General features: G+C 35.5%; 2 long non-coding RNA genes across 2 annotated transcripts; one reads left to right on the top strand and one right to left on the bottom strand.

The window, feature by feature from the left end:
- Positions 1–2,102: 2,102 nt before the first annotated feature.
- On the top strand, positions 2,103–4,919 carry LOC110877853. The gene is made up of 3 exons (XR_002557337.2): positions 2,103–2,277; positions 2,944–3,033; positions 4,742–4,919. It is a non-coding gene; the product is annotated as an uncharacterized LOC110877853 (long non-coding RNA).
- Positions 4,920–9,888: 4,969 nt separating this feature from the next.
- Positions 9,889–13,479, bottom strand: LOC110939776. Its single transcript, XR_002592490.2, has 2 exons — positions 10,555–13,479; positions 9,889–10,081 (listed from the first exon to the last, which is right to left on the bottom strand). It is a non-coding gene; the product is annotated as an uncharacterized LOC110939776 (long non-coding RNA).
- Between the last annotated feature and the right edge of the window lie 2,099 nt (positions 13,480–15,578).

Here is a 15,578-nt window from a genome sequence, read left to right as displayed (position 1 = left end):
AATCCCCATTCCGACATGTATTTGATTCAGATTCCCTCAAACGAAGAAGATCCGACACGCATTTGATTTAGATACCCTCAAACGAAGACCATCCGACCTGACCCGTATACAACTATCGCTCTCACGAGACACCGGGCATGATGAATCCGAATTTTTGTTATGACGACACGATCCAACCCATAAACAATGCAAAAGAAATCATGCACAGTGCGACTGCATTCGTGGATAATTCAGCTCCCTCCAGTGGTAAACAGGTAAACAATTCAATAATCATGTATTATTATTGGTTTATTTTTTGTTGTGTTATTTTTTATTTTGTTATGTATTTCATGATCGTGGTTTAAGTTAACGGACCTAGAACTAGAGTTAGAGCTGCTTAGACAATTATTGATAAAATCAAGGAAAATGACAGAGTATGTAGTGTAAATGCACTTTGGGTGATAAGTGCAGGCTCTCAAACTCAAGGGTCTTTTATGTAAATTGTTTAAAGTGTATGTAATGGTCTGAGTTTATAAGGGTTTCATGGTCAGGACTTAGGATTCCATCCTAGTCCGATTTTTGTTGTTTGGTTAGTCAGGGTTTGTATTGTCTTGGGTTTTGGGCCTTTCTATGTCCTGAATTTTGTAGTTAAGACTTCCCATTGTATATAAACTCTTTAGTGTAATGATATACGTGGCAATATCTTTTGTGGAAAGTTTGTTCTTCAAGAAACCCTAATCATTATCACTGTGTGTGAATTGACGGCTACTGTGTGACGCCATGTGACACCTGTGTCACTTCAACCATCAAACAAGTACCAAACCAATGAAATATTGTATTTCATGCTTGGGATTGGTATAAATATGTGTATCGTTTGCACATATCAATTCTTGTTCGATTTCAAGCTTTAAATCGCTTTCTAGAAGGTTATACGCGCACGGATGCGTAAATATAACCAGTTTAATGCAACGAACACTCCGGAATAGTGAAATAGTCTTAACATACCTTAAATAACCTTTACATAACTTGGAAAGAAGTTTTGGAGGGTTTGGTGTGGCGAAATCAAGTATATTCGCATACAGGGACTAAATTCGACAAACTGCGAAAGTATGCCAATTTGTACTGTAACGAACATTCAGGAACTTGATCATAAGTTAAATATGCCCTAAATATCCTTTACATAGCTTAGAAATAGGCTTTGAGGTGTTTGGTGCGCAAAAATAAACTTTTGGTCATTCAGGGACTAAAAGCGTCAAAAAGAGCATAAGTTTGCATTTTCGCGCATATCTTACGTTCTGAATATATCCGGACATCCAAAAATTTATGTAAGCATTAAAATATTTTATTTTAGTGTTTGGTATGATAAAAATCCTTTCGTCGCGCAATTTGGATCGTTTTTGCGTCTGTTACAATTCCGTCGTAATTTACCGAACAACGCAACCGTACGACCAAACGAGCCGACATCCGGGATATTTTTGAGCACATTTCAAGTTCCCTATACTTTAACTTCATTTTAGAGCCTTAAAATGGGGTTAACGGGGCTTAAACGTGCCAAAACGCATCAAAAACCAAGTTTGCAGGTGCAGGAGCCTGTTCTACCAATTGCTGAAAGTTTCTGCCAGCACATAGGGTCCTTACGGACCGTATGGGACCTCTTACGGTCCATAAAGGTGTCCCAGCACAGTAGAAACCAGTTTTCGAAAACCCAGCAGCTTGCACTTGTTTTCTTTGCTTGTTTTGGCAATCTATGGGCTGGTTTGTGTAACACCCCGAAAATGGGATTAGTAATCAAACTCCGTTAATACTGAAAGACGGGTAAATACCGTTAGTGGTAAAATTTAACCCGAAAATATTAGGATTTAAAGGAATAATCCTAATATTAAATACAACGTGAATAAAAGCTTTTAAGGGAGTAAGTTTATAAGAAGTCCGAGTTAACGGGACTTAAAATAAAACAGGTTATAACTCCCGGAACCCACTAAATAACTAGGAATATCAACCTAGTTAGTCTAGTTTTTTAAAATAATGAGGGAACTTGATGTAGTAACCTTTATAAACCTGGGTAAAGTAGAGGGACTAAAATGGTTAAGATGAGAAAATGGGTTTTTATTAATTAAAACTAAAAACACCAAAACACACACCTTTGTGTGTGTTCTGGTCGTACAAAACACAGGAGCCAAGAAGGGCTCTCAAGCTCAAACCCTAACAAGCATAAAATCAACAAATTGAAGGGGTAAATCCAACCTAAATCAAAATCCAAGCACGAATTCATGATCACCTCGATGAAGGGATCATAAGGTATGCTAAATTTCATTATTTAGTTCCATCTTGAATTCTTGGTGAACATATGAAATCGAAAATTTGGCTTGCATGATTAAAGTTTGGATGAATTTAGGATGAAATCATGTCTAGGAGTAAACCTTAGTCAATAACTAGTTGAATTAGTGTTGAAATTATAAAGTTCATGATCATCCATTATGGGTGTTTAAATGGGTTTTGTAGAAACATGATGAACACTAGAACCATGATTGTCAAACTAGTGTTATTTAAACTTTATGAAGTTAATCTTGACATTTAACCATGAATTTGATGATCTTCTAGTAAAAGATGTTGAAATTGGCAAGATAGGTAGCCATAAGTTTGATTGTTAAATTCTATAAAAGAATGCCCATTAGGTGTTTGTTAAAATGCCTAAATGAGAAGTAAAGTGTTGAAATTCAAGTGAAACGCGTAATTGGCAAGCTTGACTAATTACATGAGATATGGGATAAAACGAGTTCTAATCATAATGTTATAATGTTGATTTGCCTTAATCATGCATGTTATATGATTAAAGGTAGTTGACTTTAGAAAGTCGAACTAACCTATGATGAAGTCGAATAGAAGTTTCGACATAAAGTCTGTAAGATGAACTAGTCATAATAATGATGACTAATCTAACCATCTTACGAATTATGATGCTAGTTTGACTCTTGACAAGCTAGATGGAGGCTTGGGGAAAGAAGCGGGTCAAACGGATCGTATACGCGGAAAAGAGCATAATCCGGATACTAGGTAAGTTAAAGCTTACACCTTTTATTAACAACTATTGGTTTTATAGATTATGAATAATCAAAAGTCATATTTGACTTATGATGTTTTGACCCGTCATGTGCGGTTCGGAACAAAAGACATTAATGATAAACCATGTTGAATGATTAAAAAGAGCTAATAAGATCATTTAGTCATGCAATGACTAATAAATAACGAGTTCTGAATGATTACCTTGTAAGGTAAATCAATACAATTAATAAGGGTAAAACGGTAAGGTGGTCACTAGTTGACGATAACCGTTAGTTTTGAAGGACACTTTATGGCGTAAGATATAAAGGGATCAAAATGATCAAGAAATAGATTTATAAGGAAAAGTGACCGTACGGTGTAAACCGGTACAAGTCATGTAGACGAGATGATGATAAATCCATCTCGCAAAAGTAAACGGTCATTTAGACCAAACGGGTCAAAAGGTGAAAATATCACCCTTTGACAATATCGACTAATGGTTTGTCGAGTTGTATGATTACAGGAATAAATATCGATTGAATGTTGACATCGCTATTACTTAGCGGCTACCAAGGCAAGGTATCGAAACGGGTCAATATATTGATCCGAGCCAGGTTTGTATAATGATTCAACTCGTCATGTAGAACTTGAGGTTCTATAAGAGTTAGACAAGGATAAAATATAGATATTCGGTTATCTTTAAGGTAAACCGAATAAATTGGGTCATGATTATGGTATTTTAGAAATATAATGGTTTCTAAACAAGATTATAGTTTTAAAAGTGGGATTTTGGTCGAACATGGCTTTAAAGGTCCTTCGTCGTAATAGGAGGGGTAAAAGTGACCAAAATGCCCTTATAAGTGAAATTAAGCAAACGACCCCTAAAGGTTGCTTAGAAATGAGTTTTGTGACCAAATAGATACTTGTATTAAGTATAAAAAGTGAAATATGCGAATCTTTGGGTCAAATGACTCTATATGAGTCTTTGCCGTAAAATGATAATCCGAGGGGTAAAACTCGGAATAAATAGATCTCCACATTAAATCCTCCACACATATAGTTGTGGTGGAAGATAAATTGATAAATAATATGGAAGTACAATGCTAGAAGTGAATGGGTATGAATTATGCGGTAAAAGTGCTTAAATACCCTTAACGGGTCAAAATAAGCTTCTAAGTCAAAACGGGTCAAAGAAGGTATACAAACCCGTGATTTTGAGCCTAATATAATAGGAGATATTGAAATTATGAAGTTCATGGGTTTAAAGATCAAATAGGCATGTTTGTTTGATAAAATCGCGAACTGGTCAAAATTTGGTAAAAAGGGTAATAAGCCAAAGATTTAAAAGTCTTAAATTTTGTTAATCCGGATGTCAGATTTTAACTCCATATGATGGAGAATTAAATTACGGACGCGTAGGAAAAAGAATCGTGTAAAACGGATTAAAAACGAGAGAGTTATGTCCGTTTCGGTAAGAACTAATGGCTGAGAAAAGTGCAGAGCTGACACGGCCGGGTGATTAGCTGACACGACCGGGTGAAGGTTCTGTGAAAAATTTATGGTTAGCTGACACGGCCGGGTGGTTAATCCGAACCGGCCGGGTGAGGGGGCTGAAAACAAAACAAAAATAATTTCTTGTTTTGTTACGTTAAGCACGGAACTTGTTTATACTCGATTATTAAAGTGTCAAAACTAATTATTTACATGGTTTTGACCGTAGGTGAAGATGGACCTAATCCGGATGAAGATCAAGCGGCGAGCAAGAACCGAACACACGTTAAATGAAGCTTCCGCGTCAAATCTTGATTTGTGTTGTTATAAGTGAATTATGTAAACACTTATAAATTGTTTTTGAAATGTTGTAATCATTTGGGAATGTTGGTATAACAAGTTTTGTAAAGACACATTTTAGCCTAAAAATGTGTATCCTATTATTAAAATATTAATAAAACCAGACGGGCGTTACAGTTTGTGTGCCCATCAAGGTGCCCAATCAGAGTATGGCAAGTGTACGGTTTAGATTGTGCCCCCTTTTGCAAGAAACGATCCTAACGGTGGTCCATTTCCTATAAATACCCAACCCCCTTTGCACTTGTTCCACACAAACCTAATCTAATGTGCTCTAAGTTGAGGCCTTTGCTTCATACCTGAGCTATTTGGATCAAGATTTGCTTGCTTGGACCCTTTGTAAGTATTCCTTCGTTCTTTTACGCGTTTTTATCGTAAAAGTCAAACTTTGTTTGACTTTCTGCTTTGACCAGTCAATGGTCAACACGAAGTTCGTTTGAACTTCGCAACGTGAGCGTAATCATGATGGTTATAGTCCCTAGTGACTATACCTATTGATTACCACGTTGTTTAGGTGTAGTGACGAGTCGTGGTTTCGGCCAAAATGCGTGTTTATGCGTCTTTTGTAACCAAACTACTCTCGGGTATCAAAACCGTTTGTTTTGATATCCAACTTGTTTTCAAACTTTGTTAAACATGTTTTAAACATGTTTAACTCGTCACTTTTAGATTAGTGCTTATGTAGGGTCGTAAGGTAAGCGATCTAAACAATCGCTTATACTTTCCAACCCGACCCGTTGGGTCGATCTTTAGGATCCGACCAAACACTTTAGGTGACCATAGTTGTATAGGGAATAACCTTCCGAGGTTATACCTTATGGTCACTTCATTTAAGTAATCGTATGATAGGTAGTTTATATGCCTTAGGAAAATGACCAAAATGCCCTTTTTATGCATAATTGATATTTAAGCATATGTAACCCAAAATTTTGTCATTTAAATGATTATGCAACATAATTAAACATATTAGGGCATATAATACTTGTCGTAGGACAAGTTAGACGGGCCAAACGCGTTTTACGCGAACGATGCGTTAAAGTAGCGTATGCTACCTAAACGAGTCGTAATGGGTCGTAAGCACTTAGGTTAGGTTTCCTTTTAGTATGTAGGCCTTGATTAAACCATATCATATGAGTTCCCACGCTCATTTGGTTTACGAGACCTCATCCTATCCGATCTTCCGTTTTAGGTCCGGTTTATTTATGTAGTTACCTATATTTAGGTGTCGTTTGATTCCGTGCTCCATCTAGCTTGCTTGGTAGTCAAGACTTCTAAGCACCCTCAAGTGAGTACATAGTCCCCTCTTTTACTGTTTTCAAATGTTTTGGGGTGAAGCATGTGTACCTATCTGTTATTTTCATGATTTCAAAGTATAATTGATTATACATGTTAATACTTATCTTTTGACAAACTGAATGATTATTTATGGTTTAAACACTGATTTTTCAAAGATTATTAAATTAGTTGTTGGAATAGGACTTATTTTTGTTCACCAGACTGGTTGGTAGTATGATATAGCGCTATAGGATTTGACACCCGATTCCTGTTGTCATGGAATGTCTGAAACCAATTTATTTCTCCATCCAAATAGGGACTCCCTCCGTGGTATTCCTATAGTCTCAAAGGTGTAGTTTGATGCACTAGGTCTGATTAAATTCTTAAGTCACATTATTTTTGGTATATTCAGTTATACTCCCAAAAGTATAGTTTGATATGCTCTCATATGTGATATTGTACAAAACCAACATATATTTTGTTAAAACCCAAAGCATATCTTAATATGTTATTTATAAAATCCAAAGCATATTTTAATATGTTATTTATAAAACCAAAGCATAGTTTAATATGTTATAAATTAAACCAAAGTATACTTTTGATATACTACTGAAAACTATTATTTTGACAACTAAAGTATATTTAATATACTATCTGTTTAACTATTTTGGAACTGATATATATTTTAATATATTACTTATTCGACTTTCTTAAAACCAAAGTATATTTTTATATATACTAAGAACCTTTTTTATCAAAATATTGTTTTTCAAATATATATATATATATATATATAAACTCATTTTTACCTAATTACTTATTTATACATCTTTCTTTTATATCATCTGTTTTCTTATCGATTTTTATATGATTTACAAAACAAAAACATTTTACAAGGATCATGACTAACTTTTCTTAAACATTTTTCTTCAAACTTATAAGTCATGAATCCTAAATCAATAAAACCTATGTATCTCACATGCATTTTTATGCTGACGTACCTATTTTTACACATGTTTCAGGTGCTGCTATGTGATGATTGTTGATATATGCTACACATAGGATGGACTCGTGCCTTAGCGACTTTAAAATTTGAAAGACAATATTTGTATTTATTTGATTCGTAATAAAAACAATGAGTTCAATGATTCAATAAAACAAGATTATTTGATCCATGGTTGTGAAACAATGATTCTGTTACAACACTCCCCGACGTTTCCGCCATGTCTTGTTGTTTTACGTGGTCGGGTGTGACACGCCATTCGTCATCTTCATCATTCTTGTTCTACACTTTCTTGATCCAATACTCTACAGTAGTGATTGCTAGGTGGATTCCGCATACCTAGTGATTGTTGTCTGAGTGAGATCCATGGGTAGGAGACCTTACAAGTGGTATCAGAGCAGTGTGCTCATACTACTGTAGGTTTGGGTTTAGAGGTTTAGTTGAGAAAGATCACATTTTGATTGGGTTTTTGGTGTTGTTTGCTGGGTTTTAAGTGTTTTTCATCAATCATTCTTGTGTTTATTCATTCTGGATGATGGATTGTGATTAGAAAAGAGGTATTTAGGATATACATTTATCTGGGTTTTTACAACGCTTGAAGATCTTCATCAGGGGTTTTTGAAGGTTAGTAAAGATTCCCCGTTTAATCCATTTTAATTTGTTCAGAGTTTTCCTTCAGTGTTTTTCCTTCAGAGTTTTCCTTCAGGGTTTTTCCTTCAGTGTTTGTGCTTCAGGATTATTGATGAACTAGTGTGAAGTCATACATGTGAGATATCCTGAAGCAGGTTTTCTCTTTGTCCGGACTAACTTAGAAGTCAGGGTTTACTTCTTTGAGAGGTCAGGACTTTGTGGCCAGGAATTGGAGATCAGGGTTTACGTATTCAGAGTTTCTTACTTTAGAGTTTACAATTTTAAAACTTCAGGGTTTATTTACTTTTTGAGTAATCAGGGTTTACATTTCATAGGTCAGGTTTTCAACTTGAAGCTAGTCTGAGTTTCCTTACACTCCGAGTTTATCTTGTTTAGTATATCCAAGTTTAAGTTTGTTGAGACTTGTCCTTGAATAAGTTTCTTTAAGTTTTTAGAGTTTACAATTGTCTTTTAGTCATCCGAGTTTAAGAGTTTCGTAGAATCTGAGTTTTATTTTTAAGAGTAAATTACAAGTTTTGTCCTTTATGTTTACACCAAATTGCAGGCGGTGTCCTTTGCCTTTAAAATTGACGGGTTTTGTCCTTAATGTTTCGAAATCTTGCACACTATGTCCTTTGAGCCTAACCCAGTTTATTTTTTTGGTTAAATAAGATCATGTGCATGTCACATGAGGGTAAATCTGTCTTTTCCACTACCCTCTCCAAGTTTTCCCCAAAATAAAAGAACCAAACCCTAAATCATTTCCCCCTGTACTCTGTGCATATCCAGTCGCACGAAGGAAATTAGGGCTGTTCTCGATGAAGACCGTGCAAGCCCTGGTACGAGTGGTGGTCTTCAGCGATGCCGAAAGGAAAAGATCGACAAGCAGGCGTGAAAGACGCAACTGGAAAGAGACGAAAAGACGCAACTGGAAAGAGACGAAACATCCGAAGAGTTTGGAGTTACAGGGTCAGGTCGTGAGAAAAAGCCTGCAGTGAGAGAACATTGTGACTATTCGCCTTATGGTAACTGTCAGGCCCAAGTTTCTTCATAGTGGGGGCCATGTAATCGACGATTTTGGTTATAGTTTTATTTTAAGTTATTAGGTAAATCAGGTGAAATAAACATCTTCTGATTTATCAATTGTTTGTCCCATTTTGAATTTCTATGTGTTGGCTGGCCTGTGCATAGCATAATCCTTGTAAAAGGCCTTTTTGTAATCTTGAAAGTTGGAACACAAGAAATACTGAATTTCTTAGAAAAATTAAAATATTTCAGAAGGATTAAATTTAAAACTGAATTTGTCAAATGAATTAGAAGTTGAAGCAATCGGAATTTTATTTCATACATTTAATTAACAAAATAATCATGTTTGTTTTATAATAGAAAGCATTATTACAAACAATACAAGTTGTAGTCCAAGCCTTGAGGTTCTACAATTCATAAGTTTCTTTTAAAAAAAACTATGTACATGATCTACAGGAGCAATACTTAAAGTGAAATTAACTTGATTTCCAACACCAAACAAGCATAGGATATTGTTAAGGTCCAAACCTTTGCACACCTCTCACGGATCTCTGCACAGTATAGAGAGGGGAAATGATTTAGGGTTTGGGTTGTTTATTTTGGGGAAAAATTGAAGAGGGTAGTGGAAAAGACAGATTTACCCTCATGTGACATGCACATGATCTTATTTAACTAAAAAAATAAACTGGGTTACGCTCAAAGGACATAGCATGCAAGATTTTGAAACATTAAGGACAAAACCCGTCAATTTTAAAGGCAAAGGAAACCGCCTGCAATTTGGTGTAAACATAAAGGACAAAACTTGTAATTTACTCTATTTTTAAATAGATCCGTCCGAGTTTACCTTATAAGTCGGAGTTTATTATTAACAAAGGGTGTTCCGAGTTTGTCTAGTTTAAGTTGTCTTGAGGTTATTTAAATCTTTAACTGGTCCGAGTTTAGTCTTAGAAGTCAGAGTTTATAGATTCAAAGTCAATCCGAGTTTAGTATAATCTTTATCAGAGTTTTTTTAACGTGAGTCCGAGTTTCTTTGTTAGTTTCCGGGTTTAAAGTTTTCAGTGTCTTATATGTAACCAGCGCATAAATAGGAAACATACATAGAAATAAGAAAACATAAGCAATTAAGATCCATAAATTGAAATTGTCCCCACTGAATAACACAAAACAAAACGTGGCACTACATGAGACTATGACGGTAGATACACTTTAAAAACCAAACCCTCCTCTTCAAAGTCGCAAATGAAATTCAACGTGTGACTTCCAAGGCAAGCTGTTAACCTGTAAAAATATACACATACAAAGATTAATCAAAGTAATTTTCTTGAACATAAGCAAAAAAAATTTGTATTTATGAAATTGCTCAGATTCATAATAGCGTTTAACATGAAGTACACAAAAAAAACCCTAATTTCCATGCAAAGTTAGTAAGCATCAGTTTATGCAAAGTAAGCATCAGTTTATGCAAAGTGGTCTAACAACATAATGGGTTTAAGGTGTCAACCTAGTTGTAGTCCGTATGTTAATAAAACAATTAAAATCAAAGAAACCACAAATTAATTTGTGACCCATCACCAAAGCAAATTTCAAAAATATCAGTAATTGACTTCATATTGTTTGTTTTTGTGGTCACATATGAGCCAGAGGCTTAATAAGTTCATTATAGGGGTTTTGATCATACACTTCACGTATTAAACAAAGTAGTAATCATAAAGCAATCAAGAAAGCAAGCAAATTGATTAATAGAGACTCACCGCTCACGTACCCGTGTTTAGCTTTCATAGCTCTGTGCTTGACCCAAAACAGATCTCAAGCCCTTTTCCACCTTACAGGAGTGTCCCCTCTTGTTGGGCTCAGGGATAACGGGTTTGTTGCTGGCCAAGCTGCGTTGAAGGCGGAATCAAGCAAGGTCGCTAAACATGAGAAGGCTTGTTTAGAGAATTAACATGTATATATCCCATTCGCTTTTGATACATTTGGTTCCCTAGCCCTAGAGGTTGTGGAATTTCTAAACAGGGTCCAACGGGCCGTGAATATTAATCTCTCAACCTTTAAGGGTCGTTTCGTCTTTAGGAGAATTGGTTTTGCAATTCAAAAGGGGGTTGCGGCGCAACTTGTTGCCCGTTTACCTGCCACTTGTTTGTAATTCGTTACTTTGGCATTTCAATGAAAACTCGATTGATTTCTATTTTGACACATGCAAATGTACTACCTCGTGTATACTTTGTACCAAGAGAACTTAAAATCAAATTAAAGTAGTAACAGACCTGTATACAGCATGGACAGTGAGAGGAGGCATCATCTATTAAACATGTTCTGCATTTATAAAACACTTATATTTTGTACAAAAATTTAACTGTCAATTAAGTAACTGGAAGAGGCTCTTTCTTGGACCAGTTACTTGCGTGAGATCACACTTGACCACAATGGACAAGTTAGTATGAGATACAAACCAAATGTTAGGTATCTTTAAATCACAAGTGATGTTGCTAAAAGACAGTCGCATAAATGGTCTACATAACTGACTAACATTTTAGCAAGCATTTGTTGTTTCATATTTTTACAAAATAAAGCTAAATAATTAAATCAACTATTCAGCTGTTTTTTTGATCAGGCAATACCAAATAAATGAAAACTAACCTGAAGCGCTTCAATGACGTATCTCTAAGTTGCAACATCTTGCTCAGATTTGGTTGAATGGAACGCACAAAACACATCTGCTAAAACACTTTGTAATAAAAACAAATAAAACCACCTCAAAATAAAAATGATTAGGCTCAGATGTAGTTGTTGGACCGCCATGACTCTAACATGGGTTGCAAGTGCATAAAATTGCACTTGCCATCCTCGATTATGCCAAGCCAGTCAACAATCTTCACCACCGTCATCACAGCCTGTTGCACCTTTTTACCACGCAAAAGAACAATCTTTACCAACCATCATGTATGTCAGGGCCTCATAAGGAGAAGAAGAGAGAAAATAAAGGTGGTTTCATGAGGCGTCTTCGCAAGTTTATGAAGAACACTTTTGATTGATGAACGTATGCAGGTACGTATGATTCAAGCATTTCATGAATCCACAGAAGGTAAAAGTAATACACTATTTATGTGTATGTTTGAATCATCATTAATCCAGTATATCAGCCTATGATGGTTGAACTGTATCATATTAAGGCAAATAAAACTTAAAACCATTATATTTTTCGTATGTCAGTACCAATATATGCGGCTCTATCGCCAACTGATGGAGGAGTTAACTGCCTTCAAACCCCTAAGTAGTAAACCAACGACAATATTGGCCATCGTTAAACCACAACCAGCCAAAAGTAGTCCAAAATCAATCCCAGAATAAAATCCTAACAATTGAAGAGAACGTATCTGGACATCTTTCTTAACGCCACCGAACCATCACAATACCACCACCTAGGGTTCCGGGTTAGTGTAAAACAAAGGCAAAAGGCGTTTAGTTCAGGCTAACAAACCCTAAACAACACTATCATCAGGAACTTTTTGTCGTTTAGTTCAGGCAAACAATGAAGCCCAGACACCGCCCTTAGCAACCGTTAAAGCCCAGACTCGGCTTCAAGTATTATTATTTCCACTTCTCAAATCTCATAAACTTCCACATTAATGAAACATGCCTATTGAAGTTGGTGTCTTTTTCTAACCTCAAAAAAAAAAAAAAAAATCAATATAAAAGTTTACAAAACTTGGTATGGCTCGGCTTCCTGCTTAATGTATTAACATCAGCCTCCACTATCACACGCTCAAATGTGACTTCAATTGTTGAAAAATCAATCTGAACTCTATAAACATTTCAAATCAATCCCAACTATACAAACATTTCAAAGCAAACCCCTTATCTAATCAATGATCCAAATCTAAAAAGGATATAATAAAACAATGATATTAAAAACATTTAAGTTTTGTACCTGTCAAGCCTGTGCCTGAGCTTCAACCAAAATCTCACAATATCTTAATCATATGCTCGCAAACTCATACCACATAAGTAGCGTTGTAAACCTGACCCGTTTCATATTGTTTGTAGTTCACAGTTCAGGCTCACATTTCATCATCATCGCCAACGGATATTGCACCAAAAGGTACTCATTTCTCAAGTTTCGTAAAGCATATAGAGTAAATGACCAGGCTCAGAGCGTGTAAAGGGTAGCCAACCATGGCTGCAATGGAGGTTGCATGTGAACACCTGCCATCCTCCGAATTTGCCACGCCAATCTTAATCGCATCTACACATTCATCATAGCCACATGCCATAAATCCAGGTTAACACATGAAAACATTTTAGCAAATACGCTATGTACACAGTAACACAACCCATGGCATAATCCATGGTGATCCAGATTTCAACGAACACTATTATTTTCTTTGTGAAATGGTATATAAAGAAATAAGTGGTTGTGATTCGGGAGCTGCGGATGGAAGAATATGATTCCAAACTGCCCTTATCAACTAATGAAGACCACCCATGTTCCCAAACGCTTCCCTGTTATTCAATGGGTTCACAATGGAAAACAGATGTATCAGTCTGCATGGTTGATTTATCAACATAAGTTATAACATAATCCGATTCTGCCAGAATATATAAGAAGACCCAGGTTAATTAGGCATATATACCTTTCAGAATGGAACCATGAAACAATTCGTTGGAGCGTGATTATTCAATCTTGTTGGGCTTGAACCCTACTAGAGGAACAGATAATGTAAAGCCAAAACCGGATCACATCTGAGGACTTCAAATAAACAGCAGTTTACACTTTGCTCTCCCCTTGAATGTGGCTCAAACATCTGATATGCTCCAAAGTACTACTTCTATAAACATCTGCTAACCTACAACTGCTGATTCTACACAAGGACTGATGAAGACTAATAGCTCTGCTGCTCAATCTACTGCCTTGGTTCAAGCACTGCTGATCATGACAAGTACTGCTGGGTTCACAGCAGTGGAAGGATGCAGCAGCAGTTTATATTTATCTCATGTAATACAATATAATATCAGTAGTTAGCAAAGCAGTAGTTGTATAGATCAGTAGTTAGAGTTTGTTAGGTTGTTAGATGTCACTTTCATGGTGACGTCAGCTGAGATGCTTCAGTGGTTTGGACTGCCTATAAATGGAACAGTACTCTATACTGTTACATTTGATTGACTGAGTGGATTCTTCTTCTTCAGTCCAATCCTTTCATCTTGTGCAACCAACCTTGGGGTACCAGGCTGAGGGGGAGCTTAGTTCTGTAAACATGCTGTAATCATTTGCTTTGTAATTCAATCATTCGACTTAATGAAAAGCATTTGTTTGTCAAACTATTTCTCTCTTTGGTTGTGTTTACAAAGTTTGTATCCATTTCCGCTACACTTTTCACTGTTTAAATATTCCCTGAATGATCAATTTATACAAACAAACACAATCATGATAGCCTCCGATCCTAACAATTGGTATCAGAGCTTGGACAGTCAAATTCGATCTAACAATCAATTTGACATAACAGTCCAGCTCACAATTCATTGATACTAAGGTTGGTCGTATTTTAGTTGAAAAACAGAGTAACAAGAAATCACGTTCAAAGTGATGACTCAAATGCTCTGTAAAACAACCAAGATGTCATAAGATTCACAAATCTCATACAGCTGGTGATATCATGCACAAATCCTTCATAGTTTCTAGATCTGGAAACTTATCTGGCAACTATGGTATGTTGATCTTCATTCAAAATTGATTTCAACTGTTGTTATGAAATTTGTGATGTTTTTCATCATATTTTACACTAAAGTATGTACCTCATATCAGCAAAACTCATGTTCATATAAACATTAGTGCCTTGCTAAAATAGAAAGAAGGAAATAAAGCTTTAGTCAAAATTTCTTATGTGGTTAAAGGCAGGTTGAGAATCCTCAAAAGGACCAAATCAACTTTGTCAAAACACATTAAGAAAATAAGGTGTCAAAACAGTCCAAATCATACGTAATGTGAGATCTGGTAATAAAACATGCACAAATGTGGCCAGATCTCGCAAAACATTACTTCAAAATGATTTTGGACTACGCTTCTTCAAAAATAAAATCTCCCAGTGAGTATTTCTGAATATATGAATGGGAAAGGGTAAAAAGGGAAAAGAAGAAAGTGAACAAAACTCAAAAGTGTGCTTATCTCACAACTCTTAAAGCCAAAAGAAAAGGAGTATAAGCATAAAACACTTATGAGGTCACAATTGGGTAAAACAATGGTCATCATGCAACTGTGTGCTTCCATCAAATACAGAAATCGTTCAGGTAACTATGGCATCTCCAGTGATTATTCTTAAAAGAAGAATTTACAATTAATTGTCAAGAAAATGACCCCAAACAATGGTCAAAATAACTTGAGAATGATATGATCATGAACTTATTTGAAAAGCTGTCAGATCCTTTTGATGATTTTCAAAACTTCTTTTAATTTTTTTAAGGTGTCTTTCTTTAAATAAAACCAGATATATATTACTTTTTATAAAATATATTTTGTACTTTTACTCATTTTTGATAGTAAAAGTTCTTCTCTGGTCAGGATGCTATTTCCTTATTTTTGTGTGAAATTACTATCCTTAAATCTGATCAAAAGGAAATGGCACACATATCAAGGTCATGTTAAGCTCAAGTTTGGTTGTCACAGATCAAAAATTGATTGCAAATTGATTTTGAACTACTGAGATACTCATGTTCTAGTTCAAGTAATTAGACACAAAATGAGTAGCTTTAGTAGAAATGTCTTCATCATCTGGGATGCTAA

Source organism: Helianthus annuus, chromosome 1 (genome assembly GCF_002127325.2).
Source record: "Helianthus annuus cultivar XRQ/B chromosome 1, HanXRQr2.0-SUNRISE, whole genome shotgun sequence".
NCBI lineage: Eukaryota > Viridiplantae > Streptophyta > Magnoliopsida > Asterales > Asteraceae > Helianthus > Helianthus annuus.
The sequence above is the reverse complement of the archived record's forward strand: the minus strand, read 5'-3'. Positions and strand labels throughout refer to the sequence as shown.